Source organism: Hippocampus comes, unplaced genomic scaffold (genome assembly GCF_001891065.2).
Source record: "Hippocampus comes isolate QL1 unplaced genomic scaffold, H_comes_QL1_v1.1 scaffold41, whole genome shotgun sequence".
Classification (NCBI taxonomy): Eukaryota; Metazoa; Chordata; class Actinopteri; order Syngnathiformes; family Syngnathidae; genus Hippocampus; species Hippocampus comes.
Window position 1 is genome coordinate 3,272,612 of NW_017805153.1, and position 15,352 is coordinate 3,287,963.

The window sequence follows — 15,352 nt, forward strand, 5'->3', positions numbered from 1 at the left end:
GTTCCTGTTCCTTTAGATGCCATGATCTACAGGATGTAAAAATGTTCGCAATTCCAGTAAAACTCACTGCAATAAAGAGTCACTTGCATGTCGTCGTTTTGAATCCAATGATTGAAAATAGCGGCGCGGACACACTTATTCCGTCGTATCGAGCGGAGTTACTTGAGTTAGCGCTACCGCGGGCTTCCGTATTGTCTTCCTCTCCCTCCCTGTGCTCTGCAACTTCAAGTAACCCCGCCACCTGGCGTTGAAATGCCTGTCATTACAAGTCCAAATGAAATGAATGCAATCATTTACATCGAACCTTAATTGTGTACTGTACCAACATTCGGCGGGCCGGATTAAAAAGACCAACGGGCCGGATCCGGCCCGCGAGCCGTAATTTGCCCAGGTCTGATCCAGAGGGTCATGGAGACGGTGCTGAAAGGGATCCCATGGTATGTCTGCATTGTCTACTTGGACAATGTTCTCCTTTACGGTAAGCCTTTCAAGGAACACCTCTCTGCACTGCGGGAGGTCTTCAACTGGATTGGCGCACAAACCACTTCAGAGTGGTTCAGGTATTCTGGTCTCTGTTTGTTATGCCTAGTTTGTGGTGACGACAGAGGGAGGTGACGAAGTGAAAGGATTGTACTGTCTGGGTGCTGGGGAAATGCAATAAACGGGCGGCGCTCCCAAGTCAGTTCTAAGTTATTATTATTGTTGGTGTGATCTTATAAAGCCTCTAAACTCAAACGTCACTAGTTAGTCATATCATCTGCCTCGGTAGCATGTCTAAAGTATTTATTTCCACAATTGTAGACACTGCAAACGTTCACGGCAGTGTTATGGGAATATGTTAATGTTACCTAGATCTTGTCGAAGATTGATAAGCGGCACGCTCATTATTGTGTTGGAAGTACTGCTTCTTCTAGCAGCTCTTCAAAAGCGTGTTTTGCTCATCCTTCATCTACCAAGCCATGGTACTCCAAGAATTCCCAAAAGAGGCGACTCTGTCGACATAGGGAGAAGTTGTAGTGGCTACTGACTGCTCACACCAACAGCAGAAGGCCTAATTCAGGTCATGGTAAACCACAAAGGTTGAATTGAGGCAACTGCTTGTTTTTTGAAATTCCCGTTTTTTTCTTGTCTTGCGCAGGCTTCAAATACGACAGTCAGCAAATAATTTGAGTTTCTCTTCCCGTGGAACTATCAAGACATGGCAACTGTTTCAAACTAAAAGCAGATTTTGTAACAGCTCAGTTTGTCACACACACTGTGTTGAAAGATGACTATCAATCGGGAACATTTTGACCAAGATGCAACGATCATAATCTTTAATCAGTGCCGTTGTTATGCTTCATCCCAAATGCAGCTTGTAAATTTTAAACAGATCTGTCCTGAGTTTCGCTTTGAATCCAAGAGTGACTGGTTAAGTGTACCTTCACCAAAGCTCACTGGCCCATGGAGGAGCTTGATTCCACGGCTGAGTTCCTCAATCACGACTGTAAAGTCTCTGTTTCCAATTGACGTCACTGCCTCATTATGGCGCGAGCTTTTGCCAGGATATCTGGCTTCATTTGTGCACAGTGGCAGGAAGTAGAGACACACTGTCCACATTATAAAAATACAGTTTGGGGTAGACTGTTGCAAAAGTATTTTGCAGGGTGTTCTAAAAATGTGCCATCATTTGAAATATGAATAGCTGAGTAACTGGAGATGAAACTAAAGAAGATTCAGTTTGAAAAATAAAAAATATTTTACCATCAAAATTCTAACAAAATATTCAGCAGGTAAAGATTTTTATGACTGAGTTCACAAAGTTTAACAAAGGTTCAGTCTTTTATGTGTTCTGACACACACTTTTTGCCTTTCTTTTTAATTTTGGGGTCTGCTTTCTAGTTGGCGTATTTTTCTGACTTTGCTCAAAAATACACACTGCTACCTTTTGCTTCAGCTTATTCCATCACACAAAATGCATATTGCTTGCTACAGCATGTCATTCTTCCGAAAAAGCCACAGAAACAAGTGAAACATTCACTACTTTTTGAGTAAATTCAAGCCTGACTTAAAACAGAAATAGAAAAGAAAACCCAAGAGGGTCAGAAGCAGGTGTTGTTGAAATTGCCTATTTGTTTGCACAGTTGGTTGAGCGGGTCTTTCGCACCTGACTGTGGGCTGTGCTCCATTTAACCTACTCTATTTACCCACCATTTTCAGGTCAGTGGGAAAGGAAAACACAGCATCAAAAAGGCACAACGCACAAGTGGGAAAGTTTGCCAAAGCATTCAATAAATTGACTTAAAAAAGCAAAACACACCATGTCATTGAGGCGATGATTCCTGAAAAAATATTCTTCAAAGCATTTGGGAAACTTCACTTCCTTTCATCTCCCTCCACAGCGTGGGGATTCCGTTGACTCTGATGCTGTTCATTTCCTCGGATTATGCCGCATGAGCTTCAGGAGAGGATTTGTGGAGCTTCTGAGGTGTTTCGCTTCCTCCTGAAGATTCATCCTGACGTTCCAGAAGCTGTCACAGAAACAGCAGAGAAGAAATCATTTGAAATTGTCTTTTCTCAAAGACAATTTTACAGTCTAACCTCGGTTTTCGAACGTCTCTGTTATCGACCAAATCCAATTTGCTTCAGATTACGACCGAAAACGACCAAACTGAGCAAACCTGAATACGCCACTCGACTCCTCTCGGCTTCCTTACACAAGGAAGTGATTCTTCGTGTAACATTCATTGTGAGCAGATGTGTTTGTTGTGATTTCCGCAAATCTGACTGTTGTTTTGTTATTTCTGGATAGTGTATTAGCCCCTAATCATGGCCTAATAAAATAGTTTCAGATTTCAAACAAATCGCTTTTCGAACAGCCTTCTGGAACGGATTATGGTCGAAAACCGAGGTATGACTGTCTAAGGAAATAAGTGTCAGGTTGAAATGTGATGTCCAGATTGGAAGGAAAACATTCAAATGTGTGTGTTAACTTATTCAGTATGGCAGCTAGTCACTTAACATTGAAAAAAAGGTATGTTCTTAATATGTTGCCATACATATGCATAAAGTGGGATATGATACTATAGACCACACACATACATATGAGCACTTTCAGATTCCTAAAATGCAGCCATCACATGAAACAAATGGCTCACTGCAGCCGAAGTGTGTCATTTCTCTTTAAAGTGTGTGCAAATGACATAAATGATTGACCTAACCCTTCGGTGACCCTTCATTGTTCACAGAGTCATCTGTGGGATTCTTCCACATCATGCTGTTGTTGGAACTGAACTGCAAAAACATCCTCATTTTTAACATGGGGTCCTCCGTGTACAGTAACTTGTCGGTGTGTTAATTCCAAGATGGTGCAACCGTCTGGCAATTCGACTGTCAAATTGACTTGTTAAAATGGAATTGGCAGCAATGTCAGGCATTTCAAGATAGACAATACCAACATCGCCGACTCTACAATTGGCACACCAATCGGGGATCACAAGACATCATTGGTGGTGAGAGATACGGACGTGTAATGGAAGGCTGTTACTCCAGGCTGTCACAGAAACAAGAGCAGCTTTGGCCTGAGCCATTTTCACAGGGAGAAATAAAATCAGAGTGAACCATGGGATTCTCACAAAGGTCAAAAGTTTCTTCCTGTCATGGAAACAGCTACTCGTTTTCACAATGGAACCAGGAGGATATGAACTCATAAAGATGTAGGTGTGGGAATGGAACGGCATTCAAGAGTGCGCGCGCACACACACACACACACACACACACACACACACACACACACACACACACACACGCTAATGACCACTTCATCTGTCTTGGTCCGCACACGTTCTCCAGGATATCTCCATGTTGTTATCAGGTATGTGCCAGTGTTTACTGTGTCTACTGCTCTTCAAACAGGAGCGTACGCAGGTTAGCGGACAACAAAGAGAAGGTCGTGTGTGTTTTGAGACAGTGAGGCGCCTCACTCAGTTCTCGTGGCCTCAGCAGCATCTTGGCTGCGAGGGCATGGCAACCGTTGCTGTTCAAGTGTCACACGGAAACAATCCATAAACCTTCTGGACATGAGAACATTTGTTGTCATCCGGTGACAAAGAAGACTGAAGATGTCATTTAAGATGGGGACTTTTAGCCAGTGATTCTCAAAGGAAAGTGTGGTATAAGTACCACTAGTAGTATGTGGAAAAACAAAATATCCATCCATCCATCCATCCATCCATCCATCCATTATCTAATCCGTTTATCCTCACGAGGGTCGCAGGTGCGCTGGAACTACTTTTTAAACTTTGATTAAAATACGCTTTTTATGTGCAACAGGTTTACATTGAAACCATGATTCAAGTACAAAAATTCAATTAAATGAGATGGAATCAACACTGTCACTGTTCTTGAGGCTTGCAACAAAGCATCTTGTTGATTTATCATTGAAAAAAACTTTCAATAACAAATAACGTTGAAACAGAGTCATATTTTGAAGTGTGTATGTCATTGAGTAACCCAGCCAGAGCCCAGATGTCAACAACAGGCTGGATCCTTCAAAGGATCTTCTTTATGTAGCCTCCGTGGATCGCATAAACTGTGGAGAATTTGGACAGACCTTGTAACTCTCACTTGGCCCTCTTCTGTAACACCGCAAGATGGTGCCAATGTGATCTGAGCGGCGCGGAGCAGCGTAAAAGAAGAGCAGAACAATGTAAGCTTTGAAAGTTTGCTCCAAGGCAGACTTCGCTCAGGGCCCGTATCCATAGAAACCAAGGTTCAAAGGTCATGTGAATTTGGACACAGACGTGCAGTCGGGGCTTTATGTCATGTGGCCTTTGGCGAAAGTAGTCTACGAATTTTGACATAGTAAATGTAGATAGATAGCTTGCTCTTTTGCTAGGTAGCTAGTTTGTTGGATGGATGGATAGACATTTAAAGTTCAACTGGGCCTAATGTAGAGTAGAATGACAAACTTGACACCATAAGGTTTGGTTTTAACTCGACAGATACTGTCAACAGATAAATACTTCATTCATTAAACTATAACTACATTAAAATAGGGTGGCAAAGTGGGCGACTAGGTATCATGTCCGCCTCACAGTACAGAGGTCCAGGATGCCATTCTGGGCTTCGGCTTTCCTGTGTGGTGTTTGCATGTTCTCCGCGGGCCTGCGTGGGTTTTCTCCGGGTACTCCGGTATCCTCCCACATTCCCCAAAACATGCATGCTAAATTGTCCCAAAGTGTGATTGTGAGTGTGAATGGATGTTTGTCTATGTGTGCCCTGCGATTGGCTAGCAACCAAAGACTGCCCGAAGACAGCTGGAATAGGCTCCAACATGCCCGGGACCCTTGAGAGGATAAGCGGCTTGAATAATGAATGAATGTAATAAATTAAAATATATACAATCATGCGCACACGCACGCATACACACACACACACTCTCTCACACACACACTCTCTCACACACACACACACACACACACACACACACACACACACACACACACACACACACACTAGAACACCGCATACGCTATCCAAGGCACAATTTACAGGTTAATTAAAGTTGCAAATACAGAAGTCCTGCAAAAAATAAAAACGAGTCATCAACTCATTAAGGGGCAGGCTGTCTTGTTATTGAATCACATTTGATTTTTAGACCTGTAACAATAGTGGCCTTTGTGAGAAACATGGTACTGAACTGACTTCATCATCATTCCTGCAGGTTAATCTGTATATCAACGGAAATCCAATACACGGAGGTTTAAAACGTTAAACAGTCAGCATGTATTAAGAGAGTTGATCTAACTAAGACATTCCTCCAAACTCTGAATCCTCTAACAGCAGCCGCTTTATTCGGGCTATATGATTTAGGGGTCATATGAAGCATGAGCTCATTCCTACTTATTCACGCTTTGCCAAATGTGGTTGGTGCAACACGAAATTACATTGGCGCTGTAATCAATGCTGGCGCTCAGCGTGCACACACAGGCATCGCTCTCCTCAAGTGGCTACAATAGTCTGCATCCACTCCACATCTGCTTTACATCTCAGCAAAACCACCAGCAACAGCACCCTCAACACACACACAAACTACACTTTTACTTGATTTTCTTTTTTAATACTGTACAGTGGTGCCTTGAAATATGAGTTTCATTCGTTCCGTGACCGCGCTTCTAACTCAAAACACTCATATCTAAAATCATCCTCCCGCAATGAAAGGAATACAAATGCCATTAATCCCATGAATCTGCTCCAGAACCCCTCCCCCCCCCCAAAAAAAAACACTTTTTGTGTTTGTGTTTTTTATTTAGGAAAAATCGCGCTCTCTGATGTTCTTCATGAAAGCATTATAACACAATGGAATAGAATTTAAAGAATTGAACAGTGCGTCATGACTTAATGTTGCAATCCAATTCATTGTGCTATTCCTTCTGGTGTGCCCATCTTGGCCACCAGCGCACAGTAAAATAGTCATGCAGACACAAACAAAGATTAGGTGTGCCACGGGAAAGTATCTGTCAATTATTTGGAGAGAAAAAAAAAAAAATTATGTATACAATATACATAGATAGATTGATATTATTTGGAGAGAAAAAAAATAATAATAAATTATGTATACAATATACATAGATAGATTGATATATTGCATCTCTCCACAAATGACAATTTGATGTGTTTTTTGATGAGTGGGTGTGAAATGATTCAAGGATGGTTTGATTGTAAGTGGACAGATTCTATTGGGATCGACTCAGTGAGATTATGATTCAATCCAATATGGCACGGCTCAGTTGGAGAGGGTTATGATGCAATGACTTGTTTGTTGTCAATCTACATACATTTAAATTGACCTGTCGGTTCTGTATATGTGCCATTTCCTTCGAAGATATATCCATCCAATCAAAGATGATTGGGTATATTTTAGAGTGGAATGATTCGATGCACCTACAGCAATAATTTTTTTTTTTTCCGATACAAATAGTTTTTTGTTCAACCCCTATTATTTTCGATAAAAAAAAATTCAGACATATATTTATCTTCACCAACCACGTGTCATAACAGACAGATCAACAACAACAAAATTCTTTGAACTCAGGTTCAAGTGCTGTTTTTCATCTTCACCAACCACGTGTCATAACAGACAGAACAATCAACAACAACAAAAAAACTTTCTCCGCAATCCATTGTCCGATTTTTCAAAATTCTTTGAACTCAGGTTCAAGTGCTGTTTTTAATTGTTTGTTGTCACTAAGATTTGTATTTAAGACATTTTCTCAGGCAAAACTACAGTATGTGGTTGTTTCAAACACACAAGGTGTAATTTTGTTTTTGTTGAGTTTTTCAGTAAACTTCAAGTTTAATTACATCATGTCTTTTGTGATAAATTGTTCAATATTTGCCAAACTGTTGATTATTGTGAAGTGAGTTTGAATTGAGTTCACTGCCACCATGCAGTGCTCGTATCTTAAATTTGCTGCGTCAATTCAAAGCCCCCCCCCCCCACAAAAAAATAGGCCATATTACTGCTTGTAATTCGTCACTTCATCATCTTACCTCGTGAAACACAGAAGCGCAATATTTGCTCTCCCCAGCAACTTTTCCAACTTCTGAACCTGGTGTTGAGATTTGAAGGGGCACCAAAATGCACCCGCGTGACTTCTGGGCATCTGCACAATGGAATGCAGACAAACACTTGGTTGAATTACTCACGTGGTGTTTTATTGTTAATGCCACAAATGTGGTAGGCAGCAGCATGCAGAAAATACAAGGTGTGCTCAGATGAACTTGCAGTGAGGCCTTGTTTCCTCTGCAAATGTGTTTCCAGTTGCCAATCAATTCAAGGCAGGTTTACTGGCCAGAGGCGCAACGTTCTCTGGCACTGACATCATACTGCAGGTTTGCCCATCACAGGGATGGGCATGCATATGCAAGTACAAACGCAGGCATATGTGCAAACGCACTCACTTCCAGGCAAAGGAAAACAGGTGCACGTGTGTGTGAGAGCACGTGCTTCAAATGCATTCTAAAACTGCAACTGTACTGTGTTAGCAGGCTTACACTTTTGGGCAGTTTTAGAAACTGAATTCCCATATTTCTTTCATGAAATTATCTTCATTTATTCCCCAAATTCTTTTGTGTTTCTTGTGGTTGTAATGCTTCCGAAACCTGGATGTGAAAGTTAGGCTGTCCGTCCAGTCAGATTTCAGCATCAATGTGTCGCCCTACAAAGCCAATCTGCCCACGGCCTTCAGAATCAGTCGTACAAACCAATTTTACTTCAACTCTTAGTAATGGGACAGTTTCTTCAACCAGTAAAATTTCAAATTTCTCCTCACAGGTCCAACCGTGGCAAGCGAGCTGTAGCCTGGCAATTACAAAGTAGGCCTGGAAAACCTGCCCGCAACCGCAACTGGGCCCCCGTTCAAAACGAGGCGTCCACTCACATTCGTTTATTTGCTGTGACTTATCCTTTGTGCGCAACATCACTGCTGTGCGGCAAAGTCTGTTCTCTGTCTGTTCGCTCAGGTTTGCCCTGTGTCAGAAACGCGCTTGATGAGACTGCGACCAAACACAATTGCTAGTGCAGCAATGAGTCTGGATTTCAAGGCTAATGGAGCTGGCCCTCAGTTTTCCTCCTCTGATTGGTTGTCAAAGCCAACCATGCCTACGAGTGATTCAAACTGATGCAAATGCCTAAATGCCAGCTGCCCACAACGTCCTGCATGAATGGTGATTATGAACCAAGTACCCGTATTTTCACGACCATTCGGCGCACCGTATTGTTGGGCGCAGTCTCAGTAACGGGTGCTATTTCTGTATTTGACACATACACAAAACGCACTGTATTATTGGGCGCAGCCAGGCATGGTAAAACATACGCCAGCTTAAACACACGGCATGCATGCACGCACGCTAAAAACACGTTAGCGTGAAGCATTCGGGAGCATGCATTCACGCTAAAACATACCAGGTATGTTAGCTTAAAGCATACGGTAGCAGCTAAGACATACGGACACACGCTAAAAACAAGTTTTTAAAAAGGCAACGGAAGCAAAACTGAGTTCGGTTGTATTTTATTTATCCATTTTACTATGTACTCAAGCGACTGGTACCTGCTAGGAGTGTGCCTTTAGCGTCCTCTTACACGCCCACCCTTCACTCATTGGCCGACTTCCGCATGCCTGTCGTCACTCACGTCCACCTTTTCTCTATATAAACAGCGTGTAGGCCAGAGGTGCACTTAGTCAAGGCTTTGGAACTCGGCGCATACATAACACGCACCGCATTATAAGGCGTCCTGTGACTGTCCATTTTGGAGAAAATTTAAGACTTTTAATGGCGCCTTATAGTTGTGAAAATACGGTATGTCAGTGACTCCTTTCACATTTCTGTTATGTTGCTGCTTCATGAAGCATGTACGGAAACGTTGAACTGCTGCAGCAGCACATTCAAGCGAAATAAGACTTGCCGGCCACTGCAATGACGTGTCAAGTCCCTCAGTGTAATTGTTCAGTAAGCAAGCGCAAAGCTTTTGACAGCCAATCGGTTTGAAACGTTGCAGGGAGCAACAGGAGAAGAGAGCGCAACCGCACGGAGCTGTGAGATGAAGAACTACGGGCGACAGACCGCAACCTCACGGCGAGGAAAAACACAGAAGTGCCTCTTCGAGTCACACATTTACGGAGATGCAGAGGTCGAAACAATCAGCCAGTAATCTTTTTTCCATGTCAGGCAACAATTCTGAAGACAAAACAAACCACAAAGTGCATTTTCAAACTCGCTCTATGACTTGCCCCGTCGAGGCCCTGTGATAGAAACACTTTGCTGCGGTGAAACATAGTTTGCTCCCTTTGACTTAATTATAATCTATCTATCTATCTATCTATCTATCTATCTATCTATCTATCTATCTATCTATCTATCTAGAGACAAAAAACAAAATGCCCCCACCCAAAAAATGCAATATTTCCTTTTGGGAATAATGTTGTGTTCCAGACACCCATAAATATTAATAACAATTTCATTTTATAGAGAATAACCACGATTTAACTTCACAAAAAACAATGGGAAATAAATCTAAATGACTAATGAAATGAACGTATGTACTTTGAACATGACTTTTAGCGGTACAGACGACTCTGGATGGCTCAGAGAAACAGCAAAGAGGGCAGAGAGGTTCTGACAGGTTATTACAGTGTGGACTGAGAATCAACTGAGTTAAGATCAACAAGAACTATTTATTTGGAAAATGTGCTCATTGTACTAACTGTCGGCTATGCGTACTTGACTAAGACGTTTGCAATTGGATGAAATCAGTGCGAAATCGCGTTCGGCTGTGAACAATCGCAAGGCGGTTTAGGGATTTGTCCATTTTAGTTTGAGAGCGTCATTTCTGTTTCAAGAAAGGAGACTGACTGAAATCAAAAACTCATTCTAATGAAAGCTGGGGCATACAAAAACCAAGGTTCCATTGTTGATATTCTTTTCAGTATAATCGTCTATAGATGGAAAACGATAAGTCCTCAATGCCGGATCTGTGCTACATGCTGCAGAGAGCCGTGTCTCGTGACGGCGCACAGAGTAGTGTGTGAACTGACATAAGTGCCTCCATGTGTGAAAGAAGTGGTCGACACCTTTACTTCATTTTCCCTGGAACATTTCCAGCACCACAAAAACGACACACATGATGAAGGATTATTGTTATTTGGATAGACTTGAAAGGGGGTTCCTCAGAATTTGGCCTGCTCGGGGTCAGCGGGTTTAAGGGTTTTTCACATGGCTTGATGTGCAGGGTGGAGAAAGACTTGGCAATTGCATCAATTTCTCGGGATGTTCACGCCAGACTGAACCATAACCCCCCCTCCCCCAACCCTCCCCTTTCAAAATAGCGTTAAGACAAGTGTCCAATGTGATTTCAGTGGAATTTATCACACACACAAAAAAAAAAAAGAACATAAATCAATCAAATATTATCTCACTAAGTTGTCCTTAACGTAAAGCACAATAGCAGCCTTGTGTGCTTGTGTTTGTTTTCTTTCCTGCTGCATACAAAGGAAACAGGCCAATCATTTGTGCGCTGCCTGTGGAGGTATGTGTACGTCCTTATTTGTGAAAATGACATCCTACGTTTTTCCCACACACACTGGGAGGTCGTTGGTGCTTCACAAGGCCAACCGAAGCACAGGTCACGCTACTAAAAGCATGCGAGATACTGCAAATGCCTCGATTACCGGACATTTTTCTCCCTAGTGCCTCATACGCCAGTGCTTGTTTTTGGATCACTCTACCATCAAGAAAGAATTTAATTGTAGGTCAACACCATGAAGCAACTCGCCTCCCAGTCCGAGCTGATTCCACAGTCTGTTAACAGCCGCGGTCGCTGGTGTCACCACTTTCTCAAATGTTCAAACGTGGACCGATATAACAGCCATAAGTCATCATACACAATAAGGTTTCCGCAGCATCAATGCCTGGTGCCAACCGGTTTCCCGAGCCTCGGTAAACTGAGAAGTCTCTGGGCGCGCGTGTCAGTCGATACCAAGCCAACACCACCCAGCCAATTATGACCGGTCCTCGTGCAAAAACACTTCATTTGAACTGATCTCTTTGGAGGTACAAATAAACACGACGTCCGGTCTAACATCTCATTTTCAATTCCCAATCAAAACCAACCCAAAAGGTTGCTGAGCAAAAAAATAGTCAAGAGTAGAGGTTATTGCAGAGGGAGTCCTCTGACACAGTCGAAGTGATTTAAGCCACGTCGAGATCAGTTTGCAGGATATGAACAGCCCGCAAATCAAAGTAGTAGTCGCAAAGAGCTCAAAATGAGACTAAATATTTCCCATTTAATGCAGAAAAAGTAGGCAGAGTTAAGAAAACGTGTACGAAATGAGGCTCCCTTTTGAGTTTCCACTTGGAGGATTCTATTGCAACATGTCACGGTGAAGAGCATCAGTGGTAAATCATCTTGTGATGGAATTTCAGTTCTTGCCAACTTCAGTCACGTCAACAGAGAAAACGTCCTGCACAAATCTTTCTTCAGGCTGTCTTGAACTCACTTGAATGCTTTAGCCACCAAATAACCCCACAAAGTATTTACTGCTTACATTAAATGCGTTGGTGCTGCTCTGTTCAATAACCTTGATGGCCAGAGAGTAAAACACTTTGCCCTCCCAAAAAGGACATGAAAGTCATTTTCACCATGTTATTTCATAGCTTTTAAAACACCATGAGGTGAAGGCGACATTTATGACTTTCCCAGAATTCACAGGAGAAAAATGCCGACTGTGTTTATTTTCCACAAATTATTTCAGACTCCTCATCCCCGAAGTGTAAAATGATCCGCTTTTTCCTCTAAAATTGGAAACAGTCACAGTTACAGACTGAGCGTATACAGAATAAATATGAACGTCCAAATTCAAATGCTGAAATTGTGTCACACGGTTTTAAGATCTGTCTTTTAGTCCCCAATTTCCTGTGAGCAATGTGCAGCAGGACATCAAGGGAAGCCGGGCTCATCTGGGCTGCATTGTCCAAGCGCTCCAGGGGCAAAAACGGGGCCGGGCTGCACATATGAAGATGGGCGAAGGGATGGGGCGAGCATCATGCACAGCAGATATGAGTTATTGTGTCGGTTTTTTCTGTTTTGAATGATACGCTGCGGGCTTTCTCCATCAACAAATGTTCTTTGCTTTCTCCATCAACAAATTTTCTTTGGAGACTTATCACAGAAGTGGAAATTCACTCAGATGCCACAAAAAAAAGTCAAGACTCGTATAAAGTTACGCCAACTCTGACACTAATGTAACATTTGGATTAAGAGTGGGTGGTCTTGTACAGAGAGCGGGAGGCACAAGGATGACGAAATAGGAAGGCGACGCTACTTTTATGTAACAGCGGAATGAGCACTTCAACTGAAAATTGATGAGAACCAATGAATCAACATATAATATAATTTAGCATTTCAACTGGTTCCTCTCAAGGGTTCTTCATTTTAGGGCCTTTCACACTTCCAAAATTTATACTCCTGAATATTTTGTCTCATTACTAGGTTGCTGCTCTTTGCTCATGAAATGACTGGATTATGTTGCATACTAAAATGCAAGCTGCACAAGTGAAGTTGCACAAGAGCTTTTAAAGCTTTTTAATGTTCATTTGATGCCTTTTTGGTTTTTTTTTTAATACAATAAATGATAAGTTTAATTTGAAATGTAGATTTGTTTGAAATTGCCCCACTGAAAAAGTTTTGACACAAAAAAAAAGTTTGCTTCGATGCACATAAAAAAATGAAATATGTTCATTGCATAAAAAGGGAAACGCACTAATTAGTGGTAGACATGCGCGAGTGTGGTCTCTCTGAGGCAAGAGCATTTTACACACTGTCAGTTGCTCCTCAAATGAAGTCCTTGATTAGCAAATTGCTCTACAAAGAAAAAAGTTATCTTAGGCACACGCGCCACACACACACACACACACACACACACACACACACACACACACACACACACACGAAAACACGTACACTGCCCCTAACCCACTGCTGCACTCTAACAACTACTACTTGTTATATTAATGAATGTGCAAATATATATATATTTATTATTATTGTTATTAAAATTACTATATTTCTTTAAATAAGTTTTTAGTTGGGGCATTATGGCTTCCCTTGACATTGAACGCATCTCTACAGTCTCCGCTTAGCGTGTTCTATGCGCTCATGCACATTACCTGTGCAAAGCGTAGTGTTGGTTCCGAAGAGGTCAGTGGAAGGAAAGCTGCTTGAGTTGGTGGAATGGGCTGATCCCCGTTTGAGTCTGTTTGGCTGCAGCGTGGCGGGTACACACTATTATGTGTTTCTTGTCCCGATTGGAAGATGAGAAACTTCTGATAATTTGTGTGCTCTTTGTTGCAATTGGTCGCTGCTGTTTAGATAAGATCTCTCCCACGCTCCAAAAGAAGCTCTCCAGTCAAAGTTGATAAACTTTAAACTGAGAATTTAAACTCGTAGTTGTGTCATTTGTTTGGTTTCTCTTTGGTTGTTGTTGTTTCCTTTTTTTGCCCTTTGCTTTTTTATTTGGTGAAATTATAAACAGTTTGGTTTGTTGAGTAAATCTTAAATTTGTAGTACATATGTGACGGGCCACTACGGGGTGTGGCAGTTTGCAGCTCCACGTTGCTGTCGCTTCAAAATATCACTGACGCGCAGGTGGATTACAGATGTTCTTTTTATTGTAGCACTGTAACACAATATGGCAGGAACAGAGCTGCACTCAGTCTCATATCACTCTGCGTTCCTCGTAGCTCTTGACTACGAAAAAATACTGTTTCTGTTCTGAAGAAAACAAACTATACGTGTGATTGTCGAATGTTTTTAACTAAAGCAATCTGGTAAAACTGATCAGAATCCCCTTTTTTTTGTACAATTATTTACAGTAAAAGAAAAAAAGAACACATCCGGTCCCATTTGTGAAGTGTCGTTGAACACACCGCACGGAGCAGAGACGTGACTGCGTAATACCAATGAATGGTGGCCGCGGTGAAATGCGCGTTTGCGCCACTAACACAATCAAACAAATGAAAAATAACGACATGAACAACTTGATACAGCAAAATTGTAAAGAAATAAACATGACCTGCAACACAGTTTGGCAGGAGCAGAGCCGCATTCAGTCTTGTATCTGTTCAACAAACAAGCATTTGCCTATCAACTCAAGGCACAAAAAGGTTCAGTCGACAAAATGTAATTCTGACAATGACACAGAAAAAAATGTCAGAACAATTACGTGAACTACTTGACCACATGGCGGCACGGTGAATGACTGCTTCGCACATCGGTCTCACAGTGCAGAGGTGCAGGGTTCGATTCCGGCTCTGGCCTTCCTGTGTGGAGTTTGTATGTGCTGCGTGGGTTTCTCCGGGTAGCTTGGTTTCCTCCCACATTCCAAAAACATGCATGACAGGTTAATGGAACACTCTAATTTGTCCCGAGGTGTGAGTGTGAGCACGGATGGTTCATCGGTGTGTGTGCCCTGCGGTTGGCTGGCAACCAGTCCAGGGTGTACCTCGCCTACTGCCCGAAGACAGCTGGGATAGGCTCCAGCATGCCCCATGACCCTTGTGAGGATATAACAGATCAGAAAAGGGATGGATGGATAGACTTGAGCACAACACGTAGCAGAATAAGAAAAACAAATTGAAATATTAATATAGAAATCTGCGATTGGCTGGCAACCAGTTCAGGGTGGATGGATGGATAATGTAGAACTGTCAATTGATCCGGACTATCGACTATCTGTATTCCGCGGAGCTCTGGTGCCACACCGTCTACTCTTGCGTCACTTCCATAATTTAATAGTGTTTTACATATATATAT

The 15,352-nt window shown here is 42.2% G+C and overlaps 1 protein-coding gene across 2 annotated transcripts in view; it reads right to left on the reverse strand.

Annotated features, from left to right (window-relative positions):
* Nucleotides 1-15,352, reverse strand: part of emilin3b (elastin microfibril interfacer 3b) — a 38,292-nt gene that overhangs the window by 20,482 nt on the left and 2,458 nt on the right. Inside the window, exons 1-2 of one of the 2 annotated variants that reach the window (XM_019868422.1) lie at nucleotides 4,592-4,650; nucleotides 2,300-2,510 (exon numbers count right to left, since the gene is read on the reverse strand). The gene's annotated coding sequence lies outside the window, so the exon portion shown is untranslated. Of the gene's footprint in view, nucleotides 1-2,299; nucleotides 2,511-4,591; nucleotides 4,651-15,352 lie in introns of those variants that run through there. The other variant, XM_019868421.1, reaches the window with a different exon arrangement.